The 23,742-nt window shown below is 48.8% G+C and overlaps 1 protein-coding gene across 18 annotated transcripts in view; it reads left to right on the forward strand.

Moving 5' to 3' along the window:
* The window catches only part of MAP2 (microtubule associated protein 2), a 328,607-nt gene that overhangs the window by 172,301 nt on the left and 132,564 nt on the right, over positions 1-23,742 (forward strand). For 14 of the 18 annotated variants that reach the window (XM_029068662.2, XM_029068652.2, XM_039912690.1 and 11 more), the window contains exons 1-2: positions 7,320-7,494; positions 7,760-7,828. The gene's annotated coding sequence lies outside the window, so the exon portion shown is untranslated. Of the gene's footprint in view, positions 1-7,318; positions 7,495-7,524; positions 7,630-7,759; positions 7,829-23,742 lie in introns of those variants that run through there. The other 4 variants (XM_039912688.1, XM_039912694.1, XM_039912685.1 and 1 more) reach the window with 4 other exon arrangements.

The following is a 23,742-nucleotide window of genomic DNA, read 5'->3' on the forward strand; positions in this document are numbered from 1 at the left end:
TCCCAGGGCAAGGAAAGCAGAGTCTGGAAGGTTTCTGGGTTAGAGCTCTCAGCCCAGATCTCAGTGGGAACTCATGGAACCTCTGGGCATCACTGTGCTTCCCTGAACAGGGGAAAGCTACAGGCAGGAGGACTGCCTCGATTCAAACCCAAGGCCTTCCCCTCTCCGGAAGTGGCCAGCGCATTACGGGCTCCCCTTTGGGGCAGAGTTATGGTAACATCGACATGGCCATCTGCAGATCTAGCAGATTTAACTCTCAGGGTTCGAAGTCTGGATCCTGGGCTGGTCTTGGCAATCAGTCAGTGAATCAGTGGTGTTTATTGAATGCTTACTGTGTGCAGAGCACTGTACTAAGGGGAAGCAGCATGGTTCAGTGGAAAGAGGACGGGTTTGGGAGTCAGAGGTCCTGGGTTCTAATGCTGGCTCTGCCACTTGTCAGCTGAGTGACTTTGGGCAAGTTGCTTAACTTCTCTGTGCCTCAGTTCCCTCATCTGTAAAATAGGGATAAAGACTTTGAGCCCCACATGGGACAACCTGACTACCTTGTATCTCTCTAGTGCGTAGAACAGTGCTTGGCACATAGTAAGTGCTTAACAAATACCGTCGTCCTCATCATTATTATTATTATTAAGCACTTAGGAGAACACAGTACAACAGAGTGGGTAGCCATATTCCCTCCCCACAACAAGCTTACAATCTAGAGAACTGTAGCAGCACTCACCAAGGAGGGGTAGGGTCTGAGGGCTGCAAGGGGTGGGGAGGGCAGGGAGAATGGTCCCTACTGTATTTCCCACATTTCCTCTCACTGGCCCCTGCTCTGGTCACCCTCACTGCCTCTTACTAGACCCTGCTGTATCACTCATGCTACTTCTCTCTGGCCCATGCTGTGTCGCCCTCACTGCCTTTCCCTGGCTCCTGCTGTACAACTCATACTGCCTCTTACTGGCCCCTGCTGAATCAGTCAGAGCTGTCTCAGCTCTCCCACACCTTGCCAGAAGAATCCAATAGGCCTATGTGATTGGAACTCCTTTGATTGGAACTCCTTTTCATTCTCCTATACTGAGAATGAGGCCAGTGAGGCATGGGAAGGAAGGACTGGGAGAGAAATGGCCAGGGGAGGGGGATCTTTTCACTGAGTGGTCACCCAGGACTGTACCCATTTGTTCAATATTGTGCCAGCCATCTTGTATCCTGGTCTAAGCTTCAGCATCCCCACTGAGCAAAGCCTGAAGCAGCAGGAGAAAAACGAGTTTTACATCACATGCTGAAGTGTTTATAATGGCATTTAGTGAGCTGTACAAGTCTGAGGACATTTACTGGTCTCTTTTCACTAGATATGCCCATATTTCTCCTCTAGCTGTCTGCTTGATTTCCCCACTGGACTATAAGCTTCTTGAGGGCAGGAATCATGTCTACTAATACTTTTGTACTTTCTTAATTCTTGATTCCATGCTCGGCACAAAGCAAGCACTCAATAACAAAGATCGAATACAGAACTCCACATCTTTCAACGCAAACACTGTCTTCTCCCTGTCTTTCCAATCACTGTGGATAGCATCACTTTCCACCCTGTTTCACAAGCTCATAACCTTGATATTATCCTCAACTCCTCCCTCCCATTCAATCTAAATAGTCAATCTGTCACCCATTCCTGTAGGTTCTATAATCTTTCCTCTCTACACAAACTGCTAACACAGTAATCCAAGCACTCATCCTATCCCACCTTGATTACTGCATCAACCTCCTTAGTGACCTCCCAAGATCCTGTTTCCCCCCACTCCAATCCATACTTTATGCTGCAGCCCGGACCATGTTTCTACAGAAATGTTAAGTCTAAGTTTCCCCATTCCTCTTCTTCTTCAATAGTATTTATTGAGCGCTTACTATGTGCAGAGCAGTGTACTAAGCGCTTGGAATGAACAAGTCGGCAACAGATAGAGACAGTCCCTGCCGTTTGACGGGCTTACAGTCTAATCGGGGGAGACGGACAGACAAGAACAATGGCAATAAATAGAGTCAAGGGGAAGAGCATCTCGTTCCTCAAGAACCTCCAGGGGCTGTCCATCCACCTCCTCATCAAACGGAAACTTTTCGCCATTTGCTTTATAGCACTCAATCACCTTGACCACCCCTTCCTTACCTCCCCGATTTCCTATTATGATACAGGCAAAGTGGCTAGAACATAGGCATGGGAGTTAGTAGATCGTGAGTTCTATTCCCGGGTCTGCCACTTGTCTTCCCGGTGACCTTGGGCAAATCACTTCACTTTCCTGGGCCTCAGTTACCTAATCTGTAAAATGGGGATTGAGACTGTCAGCCCCATGTGTGGACAGGGACAGTGTCCAACACTTAGTACAGTGCCTGGCACAAAGCAAGCACTTAACAAATACCATAATCATTAAATATCATAATAATTACTATTATTACACTTAGTTCCTCTAATGCCAACTACTCTCTTTACCTTGATTTAGTCTATCTCACTTCCGACCTCTTGCCCACATCCTTCCTCTGGCCTGGATCGCCTTCCCTCTTCATATCTAACAATCACTCTCCCTCCCCTCATTCAAAGCCTTATTGAAGCCACTCCTCTTCCAAGAGGCCTTCCCTGACTGGGCCCTCATTTCCTCTTCTTCCACTCCCTTCTGTGTTGGCCTTCCATTTGGATTCTCATCCTTTATTTACCCTTACCTCAGCCCCACAACACTTTTGTACATATCTGTAATTTATTTATTTGCATTAATGTCTATCTCACTCCCTAGACTGTAATTTTGTTGTGGGCAGGGAAAGTGTCTAGCAACTCTGCAATACTGTACTCTCCCAAGAGTTTTGTACAGCGTTCTGCACACAGTAAGCACTGAATAGGTATGATTAATTGATTGATTGATATCTCTCAAACCCACCCTTCCATCACCATCCAAACCGCTTCTATGCTGATCGAAGAATTTCAAGCACTTAGCATATCCTGCTTTAACTAATGATAATAATAATAATAGTAATAATAATAATGACGATGACATTTGTTAAGTGCTTATTATGTGCCAAGCACTGTTCTAAGTGGCTTCAGCCTCCTCGCTGACCTCCCAGCCTCCTGCTTTCCCCACTCCAGGTCATACTTCACTCTGCAGCCCAGATCAATTTTCTAATAAAACGTTCAGTCCACCTGTGCCCACTACTTGAGAACCTCCAGCAGTTGCCCATCCACCTGCTGTTGGAGAAGCAGCAGCACCCACTAGAAAAGCAGCATGGGTTAGCGGAAAGAGCCCAGGCCTGGGAGTCAGAGGTGATGGGTTCTAATCCTGGATCTGCCACTTGTCTGCTGTGTGACCTTGGTAAGTCACTTAACTTTGCTGTGCCTCAGTTCCCTCATCTGTAAAATGGGGATTAAGACTGTGGAGCCCCACGTGGGACAACCTAAATACCTTGTATCTACCCCAGCTCTTAGAACAGTGCTTGGCACATAGTAAGTGCTTAACAAATATGTGCTCAACAAATACCATCATTACCTCTGCATCAAACAGAAACTCCTTACCATTGGCTTTAAAACATTCTATAAACTTGACCCCTCCTATCTTATCTCATTGATTTCTTACTATTACCCTGCCTTCACACTTCACTCCTCCAATGCCAATCACAGAGCTTGTCTATCTTGCCTCCAACCCCTTACCCACATCCTCCCTCTCACCTGGAACTCCCATCATATCTAGTAGAACACCACTCTCTCCACCTACAAAGCCTTGTTAAAACCACATCTCTTCCAAGAGACTTTCCCTGACTAAACATTCATTTCTCCCACTCCCTCTCCCTTCTGTGTTGCCAATGTATTGGGATCTGGACCTGTTAAGCTCTTGATAGTCACCCCTTTCTCAGACCCACAGCTGTTATGTACATATCCATAATTTATTTTAATGTCTGCCTCCCCCTCTCAACTGTAAGCTCCTGGTAGGCAGGGAACCTGTCTACGGACTGTATTGGAATGTACTTTCCCAAGCACTTGGCACAGTGATCTGCACACAGTAGATGCTCAATAAATCTGATTGATTGACTGATTTACGGATGGCTGGTATACAGGGTGGAAGCCAGGCACTGCCTTCCTGGTTAGAAGAAAAGAATCAAGAATAGACATTAAGCCCTGAATGCCTATGTGCCCTAAGCATGGTGAGAAAGCTCTGCCTTCTTGGCTGAGCCATACTGAAAGGAGCCTGCCTTCTAATCAATCAGTGGTATTTACTGAGTGCTTACTATGTGCAGAGCGCTGTACTGAGCACTTGGGAAAGTACAGTATGATAGAGTTGGTAGACATGAACCCTGATCACAAGGATCTTAAAGTATACAGTCCTTTTCGTTTGTTGGATTTTCTCACTATTTCTTCACCAGAAACCTTCCAGCACCTTCTTAGCACCCCATGTGGGGACTTACCTACTACTTACTTATTCACCATGCCTCGATTTCACCTCTCTCACCATCTAGCCCAGCTCAACTTCTTGCCTGGAACTCCCTTCCCACTTCATTTCCCCACTTTTCCCATTTTTAAAGCCCTAGTAAGGTCATATCTCCTTCAGAAAGCTTTTCCTATCTCATCTCCCCACCATATTTTCCTTTCCTTCTGCATTACTTATGTACTTGCATCCATTCCCCGTAAGCCCTTTGAAACCGACCACACCCCCAGTACCACTGCACCTGTGTACTTATCCTTGTTCTCTGCTGCTTTCCCTACCTGTAATTGATTTTTTTGTCTGTCTCCCCAACTAGACTATAAGTCCCTTGAGTGCAGGTGTGGGGTCCACCTGTTCTATTGTTTTTTCTTCTCCCAAGCACTTAGTGCAGCACTGAGCAGAGAGAAGGAACTCAAAACATACGATCAACTGATTGATTGACTTGCATGTGCCTTGGGAAGCTTAAAGGAGGGTTCCCAGGTGGCTTTTCTGGGGTTGGAGAGTTTGCAGGACTGAGATGGGAGTTCAGAGACCTGGAATTCTGGGCCTTTCCTTCTAGCTCTGCGTTCCCCAGAAAACGACAGTCAAAAGGGGAGAGGGTTTATGGGAGAAACAGCCATTGCTGAAGGAGCTGAGAGAGGAGATGAGGGGTGGTGAGAGCTTCCCTACAAATAATGGTATTTGTCAAGTGCTTACTTTATGCCAAGCCCTGGGGGAGGTACAAGATAATCAGGCTGGACGCAGTCTCTTTCCCACAAGGTAACTTCCTCATGGGCAAGGATCACACCTATCCAATCTGTTTCATTGTACTTTCCCAAACACTCATAAGTACTACTTACTCTACACGCAGTAAGAGCTCAATGAATACCATACAATTCATCGATTGATTGAGAGCAGGTATTGAATCCCCAATCTTCGAATGAGGAAAATGAGATCCAGAGGAGTTAGGTGACTTGCCCAAAATCACATAGCAGGCAGGTGGTGGAGCCGGGGTCAGAATCCAGAATCTCCACCCTGTCCACTGTTGGCAGCAGAAGTAGCCCTGTGATGCTGAGGTGGAGGGAGGGTTGTCGGGCTGCTCCAAGGAGGTGGGAGGAAGTGTTGACTTTAGTAAGGGCACCATGGGCTTGTCCTGTCTCCAGCCCCATAACTTAGCCTAGCCTGGGGTCTACACTTATCAGTCAGTAGGCCCGAGTACACTCCCCATGTTTCTGGTGGAAGAGGAGCTGAGGACAAGGAGGTCAGTCAGTTTGGGGGCAAGAAATGGCTGAGGTCTTGGGCAAGGGCTCTGCCACTTGCCTGCTTTGTGACCTTGGCCAAGTCACCTAACTTCTCTGTGCCTCAGTTTCCTCAACTACAAAACGGGGATGAAATTCCTGTTCTCCCCCCTATTCAGATTAGAAGCCCATATGTATCTACCCCAATGCTTAAAATGGTGCTCGACACATAGTAAGCGCTTAACAAATACCATAAAATAAAGGGCTGCCCGGAGTGGGCCGGAGGGGTCTGCTCCAGCAGCTACTCCGTCCCTGTTGGGAGGAGAAAGCGGGAAGGGAGGTGAGTAATGACCCCCTCAGTCCTTTTGTTCCTCATCCCCAGTCCGGGCCCTTCCAGGCTGCATGCTGGCTGGTTGGGGATCTGCCTGGTTTTCTGTTCTACATTTCGGTGTCTGTCACCATAGCGACCCTCCCCGTGGTGGGGGCTCACTCAGACATCTCTGGATCCGCCCAGCCGCTTCTGGTTGACTCTGACCCGACCGGTCAGTCCCTCACCAAGTGGTCCAGCACGTAGGGCTCACAGAACGTGTTTCTTCCCTCACCTCTTTTATCTTTTGTGTTGCTTTGGGGACAACTGGCGGGGATTCTCCCCAAATCTGCCCCGTGGGAAAATCCTGTCCAAAAGGGATGGATGACGCCCATCCCCACCGTGAGTCAAGGCCATTCAGTTTGGCCAGGGGCTGGGCTCTAACTTGGGTGCCTTCTGAACTGGAGCCCCCTTCCCTTCTCTGTCCCCCCGCTCTCCCTGCTCCTACGCCGGCCCAGCCCCAGACACTCAAACAGGGGAAGGAGAATAGAAATGGGAAAGCTCTGGGACTGACCTTGCTACAAAACCATAGCTTGACTCTAGGGTCCAGTCCCCAAGTGGTGGATAGTTCTGCTCCTACAGAGAGAGATGTTTGCCATATTAAACAAGCAGTCTGACCTGGGGATCCCCTTTGGGGAGAGAGGAGGGCTTCCTGTATGGTTTCAGGGCTTTCTTCATGGAAGTAAACTGGCTCTGGATCCCCGAAATGTCTGGGGAATTAGGCATGACCCCGATGGGAAAATAGCAAGCTGAGAAAGCGAATCTTCTTTCCATTAACGCAGAGAGCATAGCCTCCACAGAAACTTCCAGTTTAACCATGCAAGGCTGGGGCTGGGTTCCTTGGGCTAGAATCGATAAGCGGATTCCCTAAGCTCAGGTCCGCGCGGGGGAGGGGCGCGGTGTGTGTTTGTGGGGGGGAGTCCAGCAGAGGCCCAGAGGAAGCCAGACGATGACATTTGTAGCGGTACAAGCCCTACTCCTGGTTGGGTGTGATTAAAATGCTTGTCAGGGATCATAAGCCCCTCAACAACGGCTGAAGCCTGGCCAGCCTGGCCAGCCCAGCACCCTTTTGTGAGGGCATGATGGCGGAGCTGTGTGTCTTGTCGTCTTTCTCGAAAATTCCAGGGCTCGGGAGCTAGGTTTCCCTCATCTTCCCCTCCCTCTCCCCTTCCCTGTCCCTTTCCCTCGCTTCCTTACCACCTTTTCCTTTTCACCACTGCAGGGACTTTTTTCAATTTGCAGTTTTCCTTTTCCTGGCGCGCGCGCGTGCACACACACACACATACACACGCGCGTGCGCGCGCGCACACTCACACACAGACACACAGACACACAGACACACACCCCCCAAGCTGGTGGCTTGCAGATTGCGTCTGTCTGGAGAGTCTGCCAGCTGAGGGATAATAGTGCTCGGGAAGAGTGATTATGCAGCAGTTCCTGAAGGATAGGCGTTTGTGGTATTGCGGTGCCCAAGCTGGTAATGATTTTTTTTTTCTCCAAGGATCGGCTTTGTCTGATTTAAGAGTCTTACAGGAGAAAGGCTTGTAAGATTCAGGATTCAGCCTTCTGGAAATGAGGGCTGCGGCAGAGCTGCACTTCAGATGAACTCAAGGTGCAGACGCAGATGCATTTCTAGAATGTGAAGAAGGAGGCATTTGGTTTTTGGGGGGCTGATTTCATGGTATCCAAACCCGCTGCTTGGCACCTGTTTATAAGCCTCTTTTCTGAATTTCTGTCTCTAGGTTTCGCAGCCCGTTGTCTCTAACGCCAGGTACGACCAGCAGCAAAGGGCTCCTCCAGGAAACACTAAGGTACTGTGGGCTCTGTGTTGATGTATTTAAGGTGTCGGGGGAGGCACTGGGGGCCCCCACTGTCCGGATGGTGGTTTTTTTTTTCACCTGCCCATTGGAATTCGACTGGTTCCGTGCCACTGCCTCACTGTTCTTTGATGCTTCCTTGGTCATGATGTTCCCCATCTCTCCTCTACTCTTGGTCGTTGTGGTCTGAGACTAAGGGTCTAGTTCGAAATTGGAGAACCAGTTAAGAAGCCAGCCAGTGGGACTAGCCCTGGGCCACCTAGGAAATCCCAACCGGCTTCTGACCATCAGGGATATCGAAGCGGGGCTTTCTTTGGGAGGAAGGAAGGAACGAGGAAGGGAGAAAGCTTAGGCAGAATGTTAAAGAAAGGGTTAAATGCCTCACCTTCCCCTGCCTGCTGCAGGTAGACTCTGACAGACTGAAAGGGCCTGGATCTGACAGCGATGGGGATGACTCAGGAAAGTGATTGCAAACAAAACCCGGTTAACCTCTTCAGTGCGGCCTCATTTTCAGCCAGTACTCAAAACTGCCCTGGCCTAAGGCCATGTTTAGGATTGTGTTTTGGCACCTTTGCTCTCCGCACCATTCGTAGGATGAGGGATGGACTCTCTGTCCGATTGGGGAAGCAGCCAGATAATTGCTCTGGGACTTTTCCCCCCAGAGGCTTGGAGGAGGAATATCCATTTCCCTTCCCATTTTGGTTGTAGTGGGTGTGGTGGAAGCAGGGAAGATGGATAAGGGACAAGAAGAGAATCGCTTTTCCCTTTCTCTCGAGAGACTGACTTCAGAAACAAAAGCTTTATGACACCGATTGTTTGCCGAGGGATCAGAATGGAAAGGCTGCATCCTTTAATCCCTGCCTGGCCTGGATCCCAAAGCCAGCAGGCTGCAATGCTGCTTTGTAGCACTCGCTTGGTCTCCCATTCAATAGGTCTCAACCTCTGATGGGCGACTTTGGTAAGATTTAGCTGCGTCTCTGGCTTTGTCTCCTCTCTCAGGTTCTGTTGCTGGGCGATTGCTGCTCCTTGAGCTTTTTCTACTGATAATTTATCCACATTTCCCTGCACAACTTCAGGATGCAGTCAGTGCCATCCTGAAGGTCTGCGTGAAATCTGGACATGATGTCAGCCAGAGCAACTCAACAAAGCACAATGCAGATGTGGCACTAACCAGAAATATAAAACGTCTGGGTCTCCAGCCAGTGGCAAATGCCTTCACCTAGCATACGCATACACACAGACACACACAGACACACACAGGCACACACACACACACAGAGTCATGGAATATCTTGGAGGAGAGCTGTGTTTTGTTGCTCTTCTTTAGGGATCCCAGGACCCCGATATTGCAGTCCATCTCCTTCAGTGGTTTGGGCCTCCCAGAGACCCTTCAGTATTGCTTTAGAGAACATTCAATGGAAAAATGATAATGGCTTTGAAAAGATCCTGTTACCTAAGACTGGTTAATGACTCCAGACTGCAGGGGGCTCTCCTTGCCTCCTTGCCCGAAATACGCCGGGTTGAATTGTTCACCAAACCAAAGGCATTTCATTGGGATTTTCCTTGTTCTGTGAGGTTTGAAAATATTTCATCCCTCTGAACCTCTCCCTCCTTCCACCTTCCCCCCCCAGGGAGTGACATGGCAAAAGGAAGCATTAGATGTGGAGAGGGCCCCCCTGTTGGCCTTGCCCTCCCCAAGGAAGAGCAGAAGCAGCTCATCCCAGAGCGATGATAGGGGTGTGGTGCAGAGGTGCCCAACTGCACACCCACTGTGCAGCTGGGGGCTTGTGTAACAGTGGTATTTATTTATTAAGCACTTACTGAATGCAGAGCACCATACCAAGCACTGGAAAAAACACAGATAGGTATTAGACACTATCGCTGTCCCTCAGGGGGCTCGTAACCTAATAGAGTTGTGGGAATTCAGTTTCTGGGGACTGGGGACCACTGACCCCGAGCATTCATCCAGGAGAGACTTGCCGCTCCTTCCCGAAAGAAGATGGAGAAAGAGGAAATGAGGTTGACATCAGGCCTCCATCTCGACGTCCCCATCAGGACTGCCTACTAGTGGGGCCGGTTCCCTGCCCACCAACCCACATCGATGAGACAGTGGGTCAGGGATAATTGATGAATGAGCCAGCAGGATCAATATTGTGAGACACTGATGCATCAGACTGCTGAGAGGATGGGGATGATGGGAAGGAGGGTGGGGCATCCTAGCTAGGCATGCACAGGGAAGTCTCCTTTGGGTAAGTAAAACCAAACTTTCCATGGCCCTGTGGAATCCTCTGGCTGTACTGGACTTCCTTGGTTTTCATCAGGCCAAAGGAAGAAGCCAATACATCGTGTGGTCTGGTTGAGGGAAACTTCCCATTCCCAAACAGCGTGTGTATGTGTGTGTCGGGGGTGTAGGAAACAGAGGTCGGACGTGTATGGCAGGGGGGTGTTGCCCCCTGGAACTGGCTCTCAGTGCTGGCAGCCAAGATTTTGCTGCAGTCCTGGAAGGCAGGATGTTCCTTTTTTGGGAACCGCCGCTGGTGGAAGTGGTGCTGGGCAGGCCAGCCTGCTCTAAGAACCCTGAGGCTTTGGGGGGACAAAACCCCTCACTTGGAATCTGTGGAGAATGACACTCCCCCCAGACCCAGGCAGGTGGTGCCCAGTCTTAGGGAGATTCCGTTTGCTCAGGGGACGAAATTTTCCCCTGCCCACCCACCCATATCCAAAAAGTAATCATCTTGACATTTCTAATGGTCAATTTTTTTTATTCATGGGGAAAAAGCTGCAACTGGATATTGTCTTCCGCAGTATTAGCCCATTGCTAGTTGCTTCTTCCTAATTTGGGTTCATTTAAATCCCTGATATATAAAGCAGGCCATTGTTTCTCAAACTTTTGCTCGTTAGCTCTAACTACATTCAGGAAATGCTCGGCTGATAATTTTAGGACAAACTAAACAATGAAAGCAGCGTTCAAACATCGTCCCTTGCTGAATGATGGAGAGCGGTTGAATGATAGAGAGCGGTTGAATGATGGAGAGTGGTTGAATAATGGAGAGAGACTGAATTCTTGTGATCTGGGGTGCTGTGAGCTCGATGATTTAAATAACAGGAGGCGGAAGGAGGACGCAGACACAAGCATGACGATGGATGAGACGCACATGCTGACAGATATGGGTTCTTAATTCAGGAGAGAGCAGACATAGAGTGACACAGAAAACAAAGGTAAAATGATCGGAGGAGCATGTGTCTCGCCCAAGGCCTAAAGGCTCAGGTCCCGGAATACAGATTATTATTATATTATGGAATTTGTTAAGTGTTTACTATGCGTCAAGCACTGTTCTATGTGCTGCAGTAGATACAGGATAATCAGTTTATACAAAGTCCTTGTCTCTATGGGGCTTACAGTCTAAGGAACAGATCCAGGAGTAGGTACAGAGTGGCTTCTGAAGGTGAGATTCCACTCTGAATAGTGAAAACCCAAGTCTAAAACTTGGACGTGCAAGGCCCTGGACAGCGTGGCTTAGTGGAAAGAGCATGGGCTTGGGAGTCAGAGGTCGGGGGTTCTAAACCTTCCTCCACCACTTGTTTGCTGTGTGATCTTGGACAAGTCACTTAACTTCTCTGTGCCTCAGTTACCTCATCTGTAAAACGGAGATTAAAAGTGTGAGCCCCATGTAGGACAACCTGATTACCCTGTATCTACCCCAGCACTTAGGTCAGTGCTTGGCACTTAGTAAGCGCTTAACAAATACCATAATTATCATTATTATCATTATTCCCTTTAGGATCCTTGGATTAGTCCCCATTTACAGGGCTTAAGTAGCTTCTAGGGGGCCACTGACATGGGGCTGCCAGAATGCTGGTGACTGTAATGCCCTGACAGGTCTGGTGGAGATATTATGCCACCTAGGACATTGAAGGTAGACTCGATGGTGGCACAGTGACGGGGGCTAAGGGCGTGCATGGATCCTGAAGGTGGCCGAGGGGTCTGGCCCTTGGTAGTGAATCCTTACATGCAGGAAGTTTCTGAGGGCCCTCTTGCCTTAGCCCCAGAGGTTGGAACCCACCTCCAGGGGATGCTGGGGGTAGCTCTCCCCCCAAAGTAGCTGGATTAGTGGATCACTTGGGGTGGGGTCTCCAGACCAAGTTCTGGACCCTCTCGTTCAGCCTGGTCCCCGTGGGCCCAGCTGGCCCGGTCAGTCCAGATCCTTCACCTGGTCGTGTCAGGTGGAGTGACCCTGGGCAGGCTCCACCCAAGCAGGGGAATCACCAGAGTCCTGGCAACAGAGTCAGTGGGGACTATCTGTGCCCACATGAACACTCCTAAACCTGGAAATGTCCAGTGGATTTTCCAGCTAAATTGGGTGAAAGTCAGGGGGACTGAGGCTAGCATATCCCAGCAAGCTGGGCTACTAGGCTGTGCAGGTGGACAGAGGTGACAGCCAAAATACCCCTCAAAGCCTTGAAAGGGGATTAGGCTCTGTCATCTTTGGAGTGGGGTCCCACCAGGAGCCCCCGCCTTCCTCACCCTGTGGCACCAGAGCCTTCTATGGGAGGAGAGGTGCTGGGCCTTAGCCCCATTAAGATCACATTGCTGAGCCAGGGGCTCCAGCCAGAGGGTCACCCCTTCCTGGGGTCCTTAGAGTGGTCACCTGCAACGTTCCTTCGGCTTCCAAAGCAGAGAAGAGCCTCTTGGCAGGGGATCAGTAGCTAGAAGACCCCCCAGAAGGGGGAAAACCCCTTATCCCCATGAGGGCGGGCTGGTACAGTTTAAACACAGCTGGAAATGACCATAAGCCAACAACGGTGACTCAGGGTTCTGCAGACCTTCTGCTCATGGGCAGAGGCAATTGCTACTGCAGCAGCATCTGGGCAAAGCTGCCACAGCAAACAGGAGTGGTTCCAGATGCTATTCTCTCCTCCCACTTTTCTCCTTTCCCTCCCTACCCTGCTCTCTCCTTTCCCCTTCTCCCTGCTCTCCTCTCCCAATCGATCAGTGGTATTTATTGAATGCTTAGTGTGTGCAGATCACTGAACTAAATGCTTGGGAGAATGCGCTATGGTAGAGTCAGTAGACATGATCCCTCTCCCTGTCTCCTCTCTGATCTCCCTCTCTTCCTTCCCCTCTCCTCTCATCTCCTTCCTAGCCCTCTCTTTTTTCTCTTTTTCTGTCCCTGCTTTTCTCTAGTCTCCATGCCTGTCCACCTCCATTTTTCTCTCTTCTCCCTTCCTGCCCTCCTCTCTTCTGTCTTTCTCTTGTTTTTCTCCCTGCCTTCCTCCTCACTCCTCTCTCTTCTCTCTCCTTCCCTCTTTGTTCTCTACTCCTTTCTCTCTTCCTTTCCCCTCTCTTATCCCCCTTTCTCATGACCCCCACCTTCCCTGTCTTTTCTATCTTTCCATCACTGCCCCCCCCTTTCCTCCTGTTTCTCTCCTCTCTGGATGTCTCTCTTCCCTCCCTGAGTTCCTCCATCAGAATATTGGATGATGTAATATACAGGATTCTCATGTTTAGGGAAGACCCCTTAGGTGTTGTGCGTCAACTTCTCATTTGGGGTGCGGGGCAGAGACGGGGCAGAATTAGCGGGACTAAGGGCTGGGTGAGACAGGTTTCAGCTGTAGCACCCTGGAAGCTGTCATCTGGGGTCTTTTCAGTCCTGACTGGAAACTCTCAGATGTTATCAGATCAGTGCTGGGAGTAAACTAGAATTCAGCGCCAGTATAAGAAAAAGCCCTAGAAAGGGCATTCTGGCTGGGTTGGTGAAGGCACCAGCCTCAGAGAGCTGGGCCGAGGAGGGGTTGCATCCCCTCTGCTCCCAGCCCCTGCTGACTGCTGTCTCTGGTCACCAGTAGCAGCAGCCCCATCCCTCCTATTTCATTCCACCCCAACGTCATGGGCTCTGTCCACAGCATCTTTTTTGGTGGCCAGCTGAACAACCCAGCCTCCCTCCCCCTCAACCCCCCAACCTCCGAATCGGTGGGGATGGTGGAGCGCTTGGGGGTCAGGCCGCAGGCATTCTGTAGAGATTATATCTTTGAGTGCTTTTTTATGTTGTTTGTTAAGTGCTTCCTATGTATCAGGCACTGTATTAAGCACTGGGGTCAATACCAGCTAATCAGGTTAGATAGAGTCCATGCCCCACATAGGGCTCACTGTGAAAAAGACCTAGGATGCTGCGACCCCAATTCAGAAAGTGATGGGGGCCGCTGCTGTCCTGATCCCCATGGAGTTCATGCTTATAGCAACTAGGTTTCTGAGGATAGGGTTGAGATGTGCAAGATCAACTTGGCAGTTCATCAGTGAAAGTAAGCCAGTTAAAGATGAAAATGATCTCCTAAGCACAAGTGCTGTAATAATAACAATAATAATAATACTAGTAATGTTGGCATTTATTAAGCACTTACTATGTGCAGAGCACTGTTCTAAGCGCTGGGGTAGATACAAGGTAATCACGTTGTCCCACATGAGGCTTACAGTCTTAATCCCCATTTTACAGATGAGATAACTGAGGCACAGAGAAGTTAAGTGATTTGCCCACAGTCACACAGCTGACAAGTTGCAGAGCTGGGATGACCTCTGACTCCCAAGCCCATGCTCTTTCCACTGAGCCACACTGCTTCTCTGTAAAGGTGTAGCGGACCAAATCTGAGGGCTTTCATTTTTGGCAAAGTCAGGTGTGGAAGTCTTCTTGGCAGCATCCAGTGCCCACACCACTGACTATCACCTGTGCCAGGGAAAATCAAATGCCACAGTACCACAATGTCCTCACTGCAAGTTTCTGTGTGGCATTTGGAGCCATTAACTTCTAAAGAGCAAAGTCTAGTTAGGTGGTCCCTTATCACAGTTCTTGCCTAGACTAGCTGAATAAGGTGAATCAAGAGAACATCACTATTATGATTATTTCATCATTACTTTTAATTAATAATAATAATGATGGTATTTGTTAAGTACTTACTATGTGCCAAGCACTGTTCTAAGCACTGGGGTAGATTCAAGGTAATCAGGTTGTCCCGGTTGGACTCACAGTCTTAATCCCCATTTTCCAGATAGGTAAATTGAGGCACAGAGAAGTTAAGTGACTTGCCCAAGGTCACACAGCAGACAAGTGGTGGAGCCAGGATTAGAACCTTTGTCCTCTGACTCCCAAGCCTGGTCTCTTACCACTAAGATGCGCTGCTTGGGTCAGTGGGGAATTTCAGACCAGGAGCTGGGGCCAGGGATTGCTGCAGCTGAACAGGAGAGGGATGAAGATGAGGAGGAAGAGGAAGAGCAGGAGGTGGAGAAAGAGGGGGAAGAGAAAGAGGGGGATGAGGAAGAGAAGGAGGAGGAGAAAGAGGAAAAGAGGAGGAAGAGAACAAGGAAGAGGAGGAGGAGGAGGAGGAGGAGGAGGAATGAAGAAGAAAAGGAGGGGGAGGAGGGAGTGGTGCCAACATAGGGAGGGCTTGAAGAAGTCTTGGGTCTCATGCACTTGTGGAAATGTTCACCCTCAGTCCCCGTCGATTTATTGAGCGCTTACTTTATACAGGGAACTGTACTAAGTAACTTGGGAGAGTCAATATGGTAAAATTAATAGATACTATCCCTGCCACTGCAAGGAAAACAGAGTCTAGCACTTGTCACCTTGTCACATGTTCTGTAACTCCAAGTCATGGTTTTCCAAGCCAACTAATCAACTCTGCCTCAAACGACTTCCCCCCATCCCCCCCGCCCTAAGATGGAGTGCGGGATGGAAGCCCCTGGATGTGGGATTCTAATATGAATGGCAGCTTGGCCACCCAGTAGACCCCTACCCAGAAGAACCCACTCACTAGCATATGTCACCCTACCTAGACTTTGAGCCCCATGTGGGACAGGGATTGTGTCCAACCTGATTATCTTGTATCTACTCCAGTACTTAGAACAGGGCTTGGCACAGAGTAGGAATTTAACAAATACCGTAATTGGCATCATAATTAGTAGACATGATCTCTGCCCTCAAGGAGCTAACCTCCTCACTCTTTTTTTAAGTATTTGTTGAGAGCTTACTGAGTGCTAGGAATAATAATAATAATAATGTTGGTACTTGTTAAACGCTTACTATGTGCAGAGCACTGTTCTAAGCACTGGGGTAGATACAGGGTAAGCAGGTTGTCCCACGTGAGGCTCACAGTCTTAATCCCCATTTGACAGATGAGGGAACTGAGGCCCAGAAAAGTGAGGTGACCTGCCCACAGTCACACAGCTGACAAGTGACGGAGCAGGGATTTGAACCCATGACCTCTGACTCCCAAGCCAGTGCTCTTTCCACTGAGCCACACTGCTTCTCTAGGAACTATTCTAAGCGCCAGGGTAGTTACAGGGTAATGAGTTTGGACACAGTCCATGTCCCACATGGGTCTCACAATTTTACAGATGAGGTAACTGAGGAACAGAGTAGTTAAGTGACTTGCCCAAGGTCACACATCAGACAAATGGTGGAGCTGGGATTAGAACCCAGATCCTTTTGACTCCCAGGCCCACACTCTAACCACTAAGCCATGCTGATTCTCTGGCCATGCTGCACAAGTAGGGCATGAGGTCCATTTAATAAACACCCAAGTATCAATAACCTCAGTAAATCTCAGTGGAATGAGTAGGCATTGGGTGCCTGCCTTGGCTGCTCTGGGCTGGGTGATGCCGGGGGCTGGAACTTGGTGCCGGGGGATGCCAGGGGCTGGCACTTGGTGCTGGGGGATGCTGGGGGCTGGCACTCAGTTCTGGGGAATACCGGAGGCTGGCACTTGGTTCTGGGGGATGCCGGAGGATGGCTTTCGGTGCTGGCAGCCCCAGAGGCTGCAGGGAGCCCAGCGTCGGTCCATGACATTAGCAGGAACAGAAAAATGGTACCTGTTGGAATCATCTCTGTGAGTGTGCATCTTCTCTACCTCTGGTTCCTGAGTGTCTGGTTTTCGTGTTTGTTTTTGTAGTATTTGTTAAGCGCTTACTATCACAAGTGGGGCAGGCACTGTAGTAAACACTGGGGTAGGTACAAGATAATCAGGTCTGTCCCACGTGGGACTCACGGTCTTAATCAAGTCACAGGCTTAACCTCCTTCACCCGATTTCCCCTCTCTGTCAAATGAACCATGTGATAGGTTTCCTGAGGAAGTTCCACTGAATGTAAATGTGTGATTGATAGCTGGCCCCCAGCTCTGGAGGTCAGTTTTCTAGGAATCAAAATGGTCTGTGTCCATTATAATGGGCCTCTGGGTGGCTTGAAGGCTGATTTATCAATGATACGCACCACGGTATATATCAATCATCTGTCTCTGTGACATACTATTTGGTCTCTTTTCTGTCATTCTCCCCTCCCCACGTCACGATGCTGGACCTTGATCCTGCTCTCCGTCCCCTGCCCGCTTTGACGCCCACATAAATAGAATCCCTTTGGTGCCTGCCCACAGAACGCCTGTCTACTAATGGTAGCATTTCCTCCTTCAGAGGCCTGAGCTACAAATCTGTCTGTCTTTTGCTACGCTCTGCCTTCTGCTTCAGTCTCACGGTGGCCATTGGCAGTACCGGCAGATGTCCAACATATATCTGTCCACTAGGAAGTATCAGACAAATGTGACATTACGTGTGTTGCGTGAGTCCCACATGGGCTGGCTCCAGACATCCGATGCTCCTGAGCCGGGAAAACAATTTCTTTTCCCTTGCAGACACAACCATTAGAGATGCAAAGTTTCCAGTTCCATCCTGCTGCTGCTGCTGCTGCTGCTGTGGCTGCTGCTTCTCTTCCCCTTTCTCAGTGCACTCTCTTCTCTTCCATACCATCTGAAGCCAGCCATTAGCCCCAAATGTACTCAGTGTATTTTTTCCTGCTATCCACAGAACCTAGAGGGGCCCCCTGATTCTTCATTATCAATTAGTCATTAGTATTTGATTGATTGGGTTCCAGAGACTTGCATTTCCACCCCAAGTACCTGTAAAATTGGGAAGGAGAAAAGACAGAAGGGGGCACGTATTCCAGATCTTTAAATTCTGTTGCTTCCCCCTCCCTGTTATTTATTTTAGTGTCTGCGTCTCTGCTACACTGTAAAATCCTTGAGGGCAGAGATCATATTTGCCAACTCTTGTATTGTACTCTTCCAACTGCTTAGTCCAATGCTCTGCGCAAAGTAAGCATTCAATTAATGCTACTTTTTAAATGTTTTTTTCCTATTTTCTCTTTTTTTTCAATTTTCTCTTTTTTTCCTATGTGCCAGGCACTGTACTAATAGCTGGAGTAGATACAGGCTAATTAGGTTGGACATAGTCCATGTCCCCATGGGGTTCACAGTCTTAATCCCCATTTTGCAGATGAGGTAACTGGGGCACACAGAAGGTAAGTGACTTGCCCAAGGTCACACAGCAGACAGGTGGTGGTGTCAGAATTAGAACCCAGTTCCCTCTGACTCCCAGGCCCATACTCTGTGCACTAGGCCATGCTGCTGTTGATTGTGTTTAACCAAACCCCAAGCATTGAAGCATATCTATACTGGTTAAGAAGAGGCCAGCTGCCCGTTACCAAACAAGGTGGCTGGCCATCCATCTCCCAGTTTTCTGACATGGCCGTAGATTTCGTCATGCAGATTGACTCCTTGACCTCCCCACATTGCCCACCTTCTCCCTACAGCTCCAAGCCTGCCTCACTTCATTTGCCCAGCAGGTTTCAGGAGTCTGCCTGCTGATCCGGCTGGCTCTTCCAAGCCCCGTCCCCACTGCTTTAACTGCTGGACTGTGGGCTCAGTGGGCCACAACAGGACTGGCTCCGAGCAAAACCAGGAACCGACTCCTGTTCACAGCCATCTGGACCCCCCAACGGCACCAGAAAAGGGACTGGACTCTCACATGGATATTGCTGGGCACCACAGGGAAGCGCAAGATGCCAAGTGGGTCCTGCACTTTTGACAAGGAAGGAAAAGGAACCTCGGCCAGCGTGAGAGAGAGCAGTAGAGACCAAGGAGGGTAGGAAGAAGGGAGGAAGAGCAGGAGGAAACACTTGCTGGAGCTGGTGAAGATCTCCCCTGCTTTCTTGACCAGGTGGGATCCTACCCTTGCTCTCTGTAGCACAAGGCAGAGCGGGTATGAAACTGAGAAATCAGGAGTGAGGAACATTGGTGGGACATGAGGCAACTGTGGCTGGGAAAGGGGACTCACAGCCGCAGGACTGAATGTGCAGAAGGAGGAAGATACAGAGCAGATGGAGCCAGGGAGCCAGAAAATGAGCAACAGGGGAGGGAGCATAAGGGCTTTCAGGGGTCTCGGGGGCCACCGGAGCCTGGAATCACCTCCTACCCCTCCCAACACCAGACCCTAGCTGCCACGGCCACAGTCGTGATCAAACATTAGCTCCAGCTTGCAGTTTGGGGTACCATCATGCAACCGAGACCATATGTCGCCTCATTCCAGAAAGGGGCCTTGTACTGTGCAGCCAGTAAGCACTCAATAAATAGCATTGATTGATTGGTTGACTGAGGGCCTGCCACATGGGTCTAGGCCTCACAGCGTCAGAGAGCTTGAACAACCCTTCAGCTTTGTAGACCTCGATATGAGTTCTACTTCTGGACACCCAAAGGAAAACCTTCTTGGTTCTTGAATTTGGTGATGGGTGTAGAGTTTTTAAGATCCTATAACATCGCCTCAGTACCCCAAATGTTGAGGAAGAGTTGGCATTAGGGGAAGTGATCTTCTCTATGTTTGAAGAGCTCAATGGATCCAGATGCTTTGCCATTTTTCATGGCATCTCAGTGGTGGTGGTGTGTCGTGCCTTTTCCTGTTGCCAGGCTTTCTCTGTTTTGCAGGACCTTATCTGCAGAGCAAAAGGTGTGTTTAGGAGGAGAGTCCTGCCATCTCTTCAGGATTCCTTCCTTGTCTATAACAAGGCAGGATCCCCTCTGATCCTCAGCGATTCTGGGACAGTGTGGGTGAGGCTGCTGATCGATCATTCAGTCACTAATCAGTGCTATAGACTGAGCAATTACTGTGCAGAGGACTGTGCTAAGGGCTTGGGAGAGTACAGTGCAACAGAGTTGGTGGACACACTTCCTGCCCACAGCGAGCTTACAGTCTAGAGGATGTGGAGAAGTCCTGGACTTGGTGACTGCGTTGCCCTGAGGAAGGAGTGAAGGATGGAGGGGGTAAGGGAAAAGCTCCTCAGGCATCAAATAAATGAATTAAAAAGTCATCCCTTTTTTAAAAAAAAGACTTTTATTTCCAAGGGTGGGAAAAGGGAAGGATCCATGTAAAAATAAAGTTAAAGATGGCTGCCGTGCATGAGACAAGGAAAGGGGGACAGTAGTGATACTGCACCTACCCAGTGGCCACCATGATAAGGAAGACTGGTATGGGCAAGAATGTCCCAAGCGGGGGCTATATTGAGAGTGTCAGGAGAAACGATACCACCCATGTCGTGTGCCAACTGAAGCTGGCCCTGGCATCTCCCACTCTCTGCTACTCTCCCCCTCCCCACCGAACACACATTTCATACCTTGGCTTATATGTCACCTTTTAGAGTTCTGCAGGGACTTCAAGATGTGGCTGATACAGTTCTTGCTTTCAGGAAATCAATCAAGCAGTCCTATTTATTGAGCATCCATTGTGTTCCAAACATTTGGGAGAGTCTGAAAACTAAATAGACATAATTTTACTGCCTTAAGGAATTTATAACCTAGCAGGGAAGACAGACATTAAAATACACCAGAGATAGGAGGAAGTATAGAGTATGTAAGATACATACATCAGAGACATGAGGGGCTGTGAGTACATGAGTGAAGCATGTAAAATAGCTGATCTGGAAGTTGGGAGATGCAAGGTGGAGAATTTAAAGATCAATTGTTTTGCTGCAAGTAATTCTTCAACTTTTGAGCCATTTTTATTTAACCAATTTTGGTGGCACCTACTAACAACCAATCCGTCGATCAATCAATGGTATTTATTGATAGCTTCCTGTGTGCAGAGCAACAGAGTATGAGAAGGTGTACCTAAGTGCGGTAGAAAAGGGGGATAAGTACTGAAGTGCTTAGAGAGTGAGGACTCAAGTATGTAGGTCACGCAATAGGGAGGGAAAATAAGGTGGGGAGATGAGAAATTAGTCAGGGAAGACTTCTGGATTACAGAAGGGATTTGAAGATGGGGAGAATGGTGGCCTTTCAGATGTGATGGGAGAGGGAGTTCCACGCCAGAGGGAGATCAATAGTGAGAGACAGTGAGGTACAGTGAGTAGGTTGGTATTAGAGGAGCGAAGTGTGCAGGCTAGGTTGTAGTGGGAAAGGAGTGAGGAAAGGTAGGAGGGAGAGCAGATTGAGTACCTTAACGCTGATAGTGAGGTATTTCTGCTTGATGCCAACATGGGGGTCAAGGTTTGGAGATTTTTGGAAGATTGGGAAAAGAACACGGAACAGTGTTTTAGAAAAATGATCCAGGTAGAAGATGGCAACTGTGCCCCATGTCTTTGTGGCTGTCAGGTGGATGGTATCACAGAAAACTACCCATGCATGTTGTTTGCTGGAGATTGTAGGTGAGGTTACGTGTTCAAGAAGGTCAGATTTTGTCTGTTGTGTCTGCAGATTTCCTTGCAGGTGACTTTATTCTCCAGGAGTCCGGCACTGAATGGCTTTGGGGATTTGAATGTTGGTATTTGTTAAGCGCTTACTATGTGCCGAGCACTGTTCTAAGCGCTGGGGTAGACATAGGGGAATCAGGTTGTCCCACGTGGGGCTCACAGTCTTAATCCCCATTTTACAGATGAGGGAACTGAGGCCCCTGAGAAGTTAAGTGACTTGCCCACAGTCACACAGCCGACAAGTGGCAGAGCTGGGATTCGAACTCATGAGCCCTGACTCCAAAGCCCGTGCTCTTTCCACTGAGCCACGCTGCTTCTCATGCTTACACAGCTGATGCCTTGTGCTACCCCTGGCTACCGAGAGCCTGGCCTCGGTCAGCTCCCTCTCCTGGGCTATCATGTGATTGATGCTAGACGCTGGATGCCTTCAGGATCAATCAATCAATGGTGTTTATTGAGTGCTTAATATGTGCAGAGCATTGTCCTAAGCACTTGGGAAAATACAACGGCAATAGAGTTGGTACACATGGTACCTTATCTCAAGGAGCTGACAGACTAGTAGATGACTTGCTTCAGTTTGGTAGGTGGAAGGTAATAGTGCTGATGTTCACAAGCTGATGTTTGGCCCAGTCTCACTGTTGTCTGGTATACCAATCTCAAGTGGTCTGATGACCTTTTACCACTCCAACTTAAGCACTGAACTCCACCAGCTCGTTGGATATCAGCTCTCTTGCAATAAGGGTCTAGAAAAATGCCAGAGAAAAGCATTCTGTTGGTAATTGTTTCAGAGGCAGAGCAGCGTCGGAAATCGGCCGGGATTGGTCTGATTGTGAAGCAACTCCAGAAAACCATTGCCCCGAGGAGAAGTAGTCTCTCTGCAGGGCCGATCCGACTCTCATCTCTTAGTGGTTGGTTGTCAGATAGGCCGCTTTCACTCAGCACCCCAATATCGACTCTCTAACCATCTATCTCTCTACCAAGTATTCTTCTTTCTAATAATGATAATAATAATAATAATTGTGGTATTTGTTAGGTGCTTACTATGAGCCAGGCACTGTACTAAATGCTGGGTAGATACAAGCAAATTGAGTGGGGAGATACAAGCAAATTGGGTGGACACAGTCCCTGTCCCATATGGGGCTCAACAGTCTCAATACCCATTTTACAGATTAGATAACTGGGCCACAGAGAAGTAAAGTGACTTGCTCAAAGCTACAGAGCATGCAAGTGGCAGAACCAGGATTAGGACCCATAATCTTCTGACTTCTGGCCAGTGACGGGATGGTAAATTTCTTAGTGCACTGCAACTTTATTTTGACGTTAATATCCCCACCAAATGCAAGAGAACTGAGAACCTCTAGCGAGGATGGGGAGGGTTGGGTTGCAGGCATTGTTTTAGAGAGTCTTTCCTAGTCTTGTCCCTTCCTCTTTTCATTCAATGGCATTTATTGAGTGCTTACTCTTTGCAGAGCATGGTACTAAACGCTTGGGAAAGTTCAGTACAACGGAGTTGGTAGACATGTTCCCTGCCCACAAGGAGCTTACAGTCTTCCTGCCTCCTCTCCCCGACTCCACCTGACTTCTCCTCACCTGTGCCTCATTGGTGGGCAACTGGGAGAATGACAGTGCTCCTTCTAAGGCAGGTGAAAAACCAAGAAAGCTGAAGAAAAAGCCACTGTGTGTCATTCCTTGCTGGGTCCAAGCAGTTGTGAAGTCAAGAGCCCAGCCCTGATCTGGATCCCAGAGCTGAGTGCTCAGTATCCTTTGAAGATGACAGTGTGAATATCATTGCTAGCGAGTGGGGGGGTAGGGCGGGGGGAACAGTACACCATCCTTCTTTATGTCACTTCCAGCCTCCTTTGCCTCTCACATGTCCCAGGGTGTGTAATAGGGCTGATACTCGGGGCCAGCCTTAGGGGAAAACTTCTGGCGGGGGAAGAGGCAGAAGCCCTGCAGAAGCGAGAAGGACGCAGTCGTGGGAGTCAGTGGGGAATTGCGTGATCAAAGCAACAACTGGCGAAGAACATGATTTACACGGGTATTTTTGGCCTCGGATTACGAGAGGTGAGAAAACGGAAGCAGAGCAATCAACAGTAGCAGTTGTTCCAGTGAGATGAAATAAACCAAGCTACAGGGGCTGGAACGTGTCCACTGGACACCATGAAAGCCTGCAAGTGATATGATGTTTGTTCTCCTTTAGATTGACAGAATTCTGAGTTTGCATATTTGTTGATAAATGAACATATTTTGGTGCTGCTAATTAATTGCTTGGAAAAATGTTTTTGCTCTGGAAAGGATAAGGACGGATATGCTGTCCCCGAAATGGCTGGTGCTTAAAAAATTCCAGAGGTT

This window comes from Ornithorhynchus anatinus, chromosome 7 (genome assembly GCF_004115215.2).
Source record: "Ornithorhynchus anatinus isolate Pmale09 chromosome 7, mOrnAna1.pri.v4, whole genome shotgun sequence".
Taxonomy (NCBI): domain Eukaryota; kingdom Metazoa; phylum Chordata; class Mammalia; order Monotremata; family Ornithorhynchidae; genus Ornithorhynchus; species Ornithorhynchus anatinus.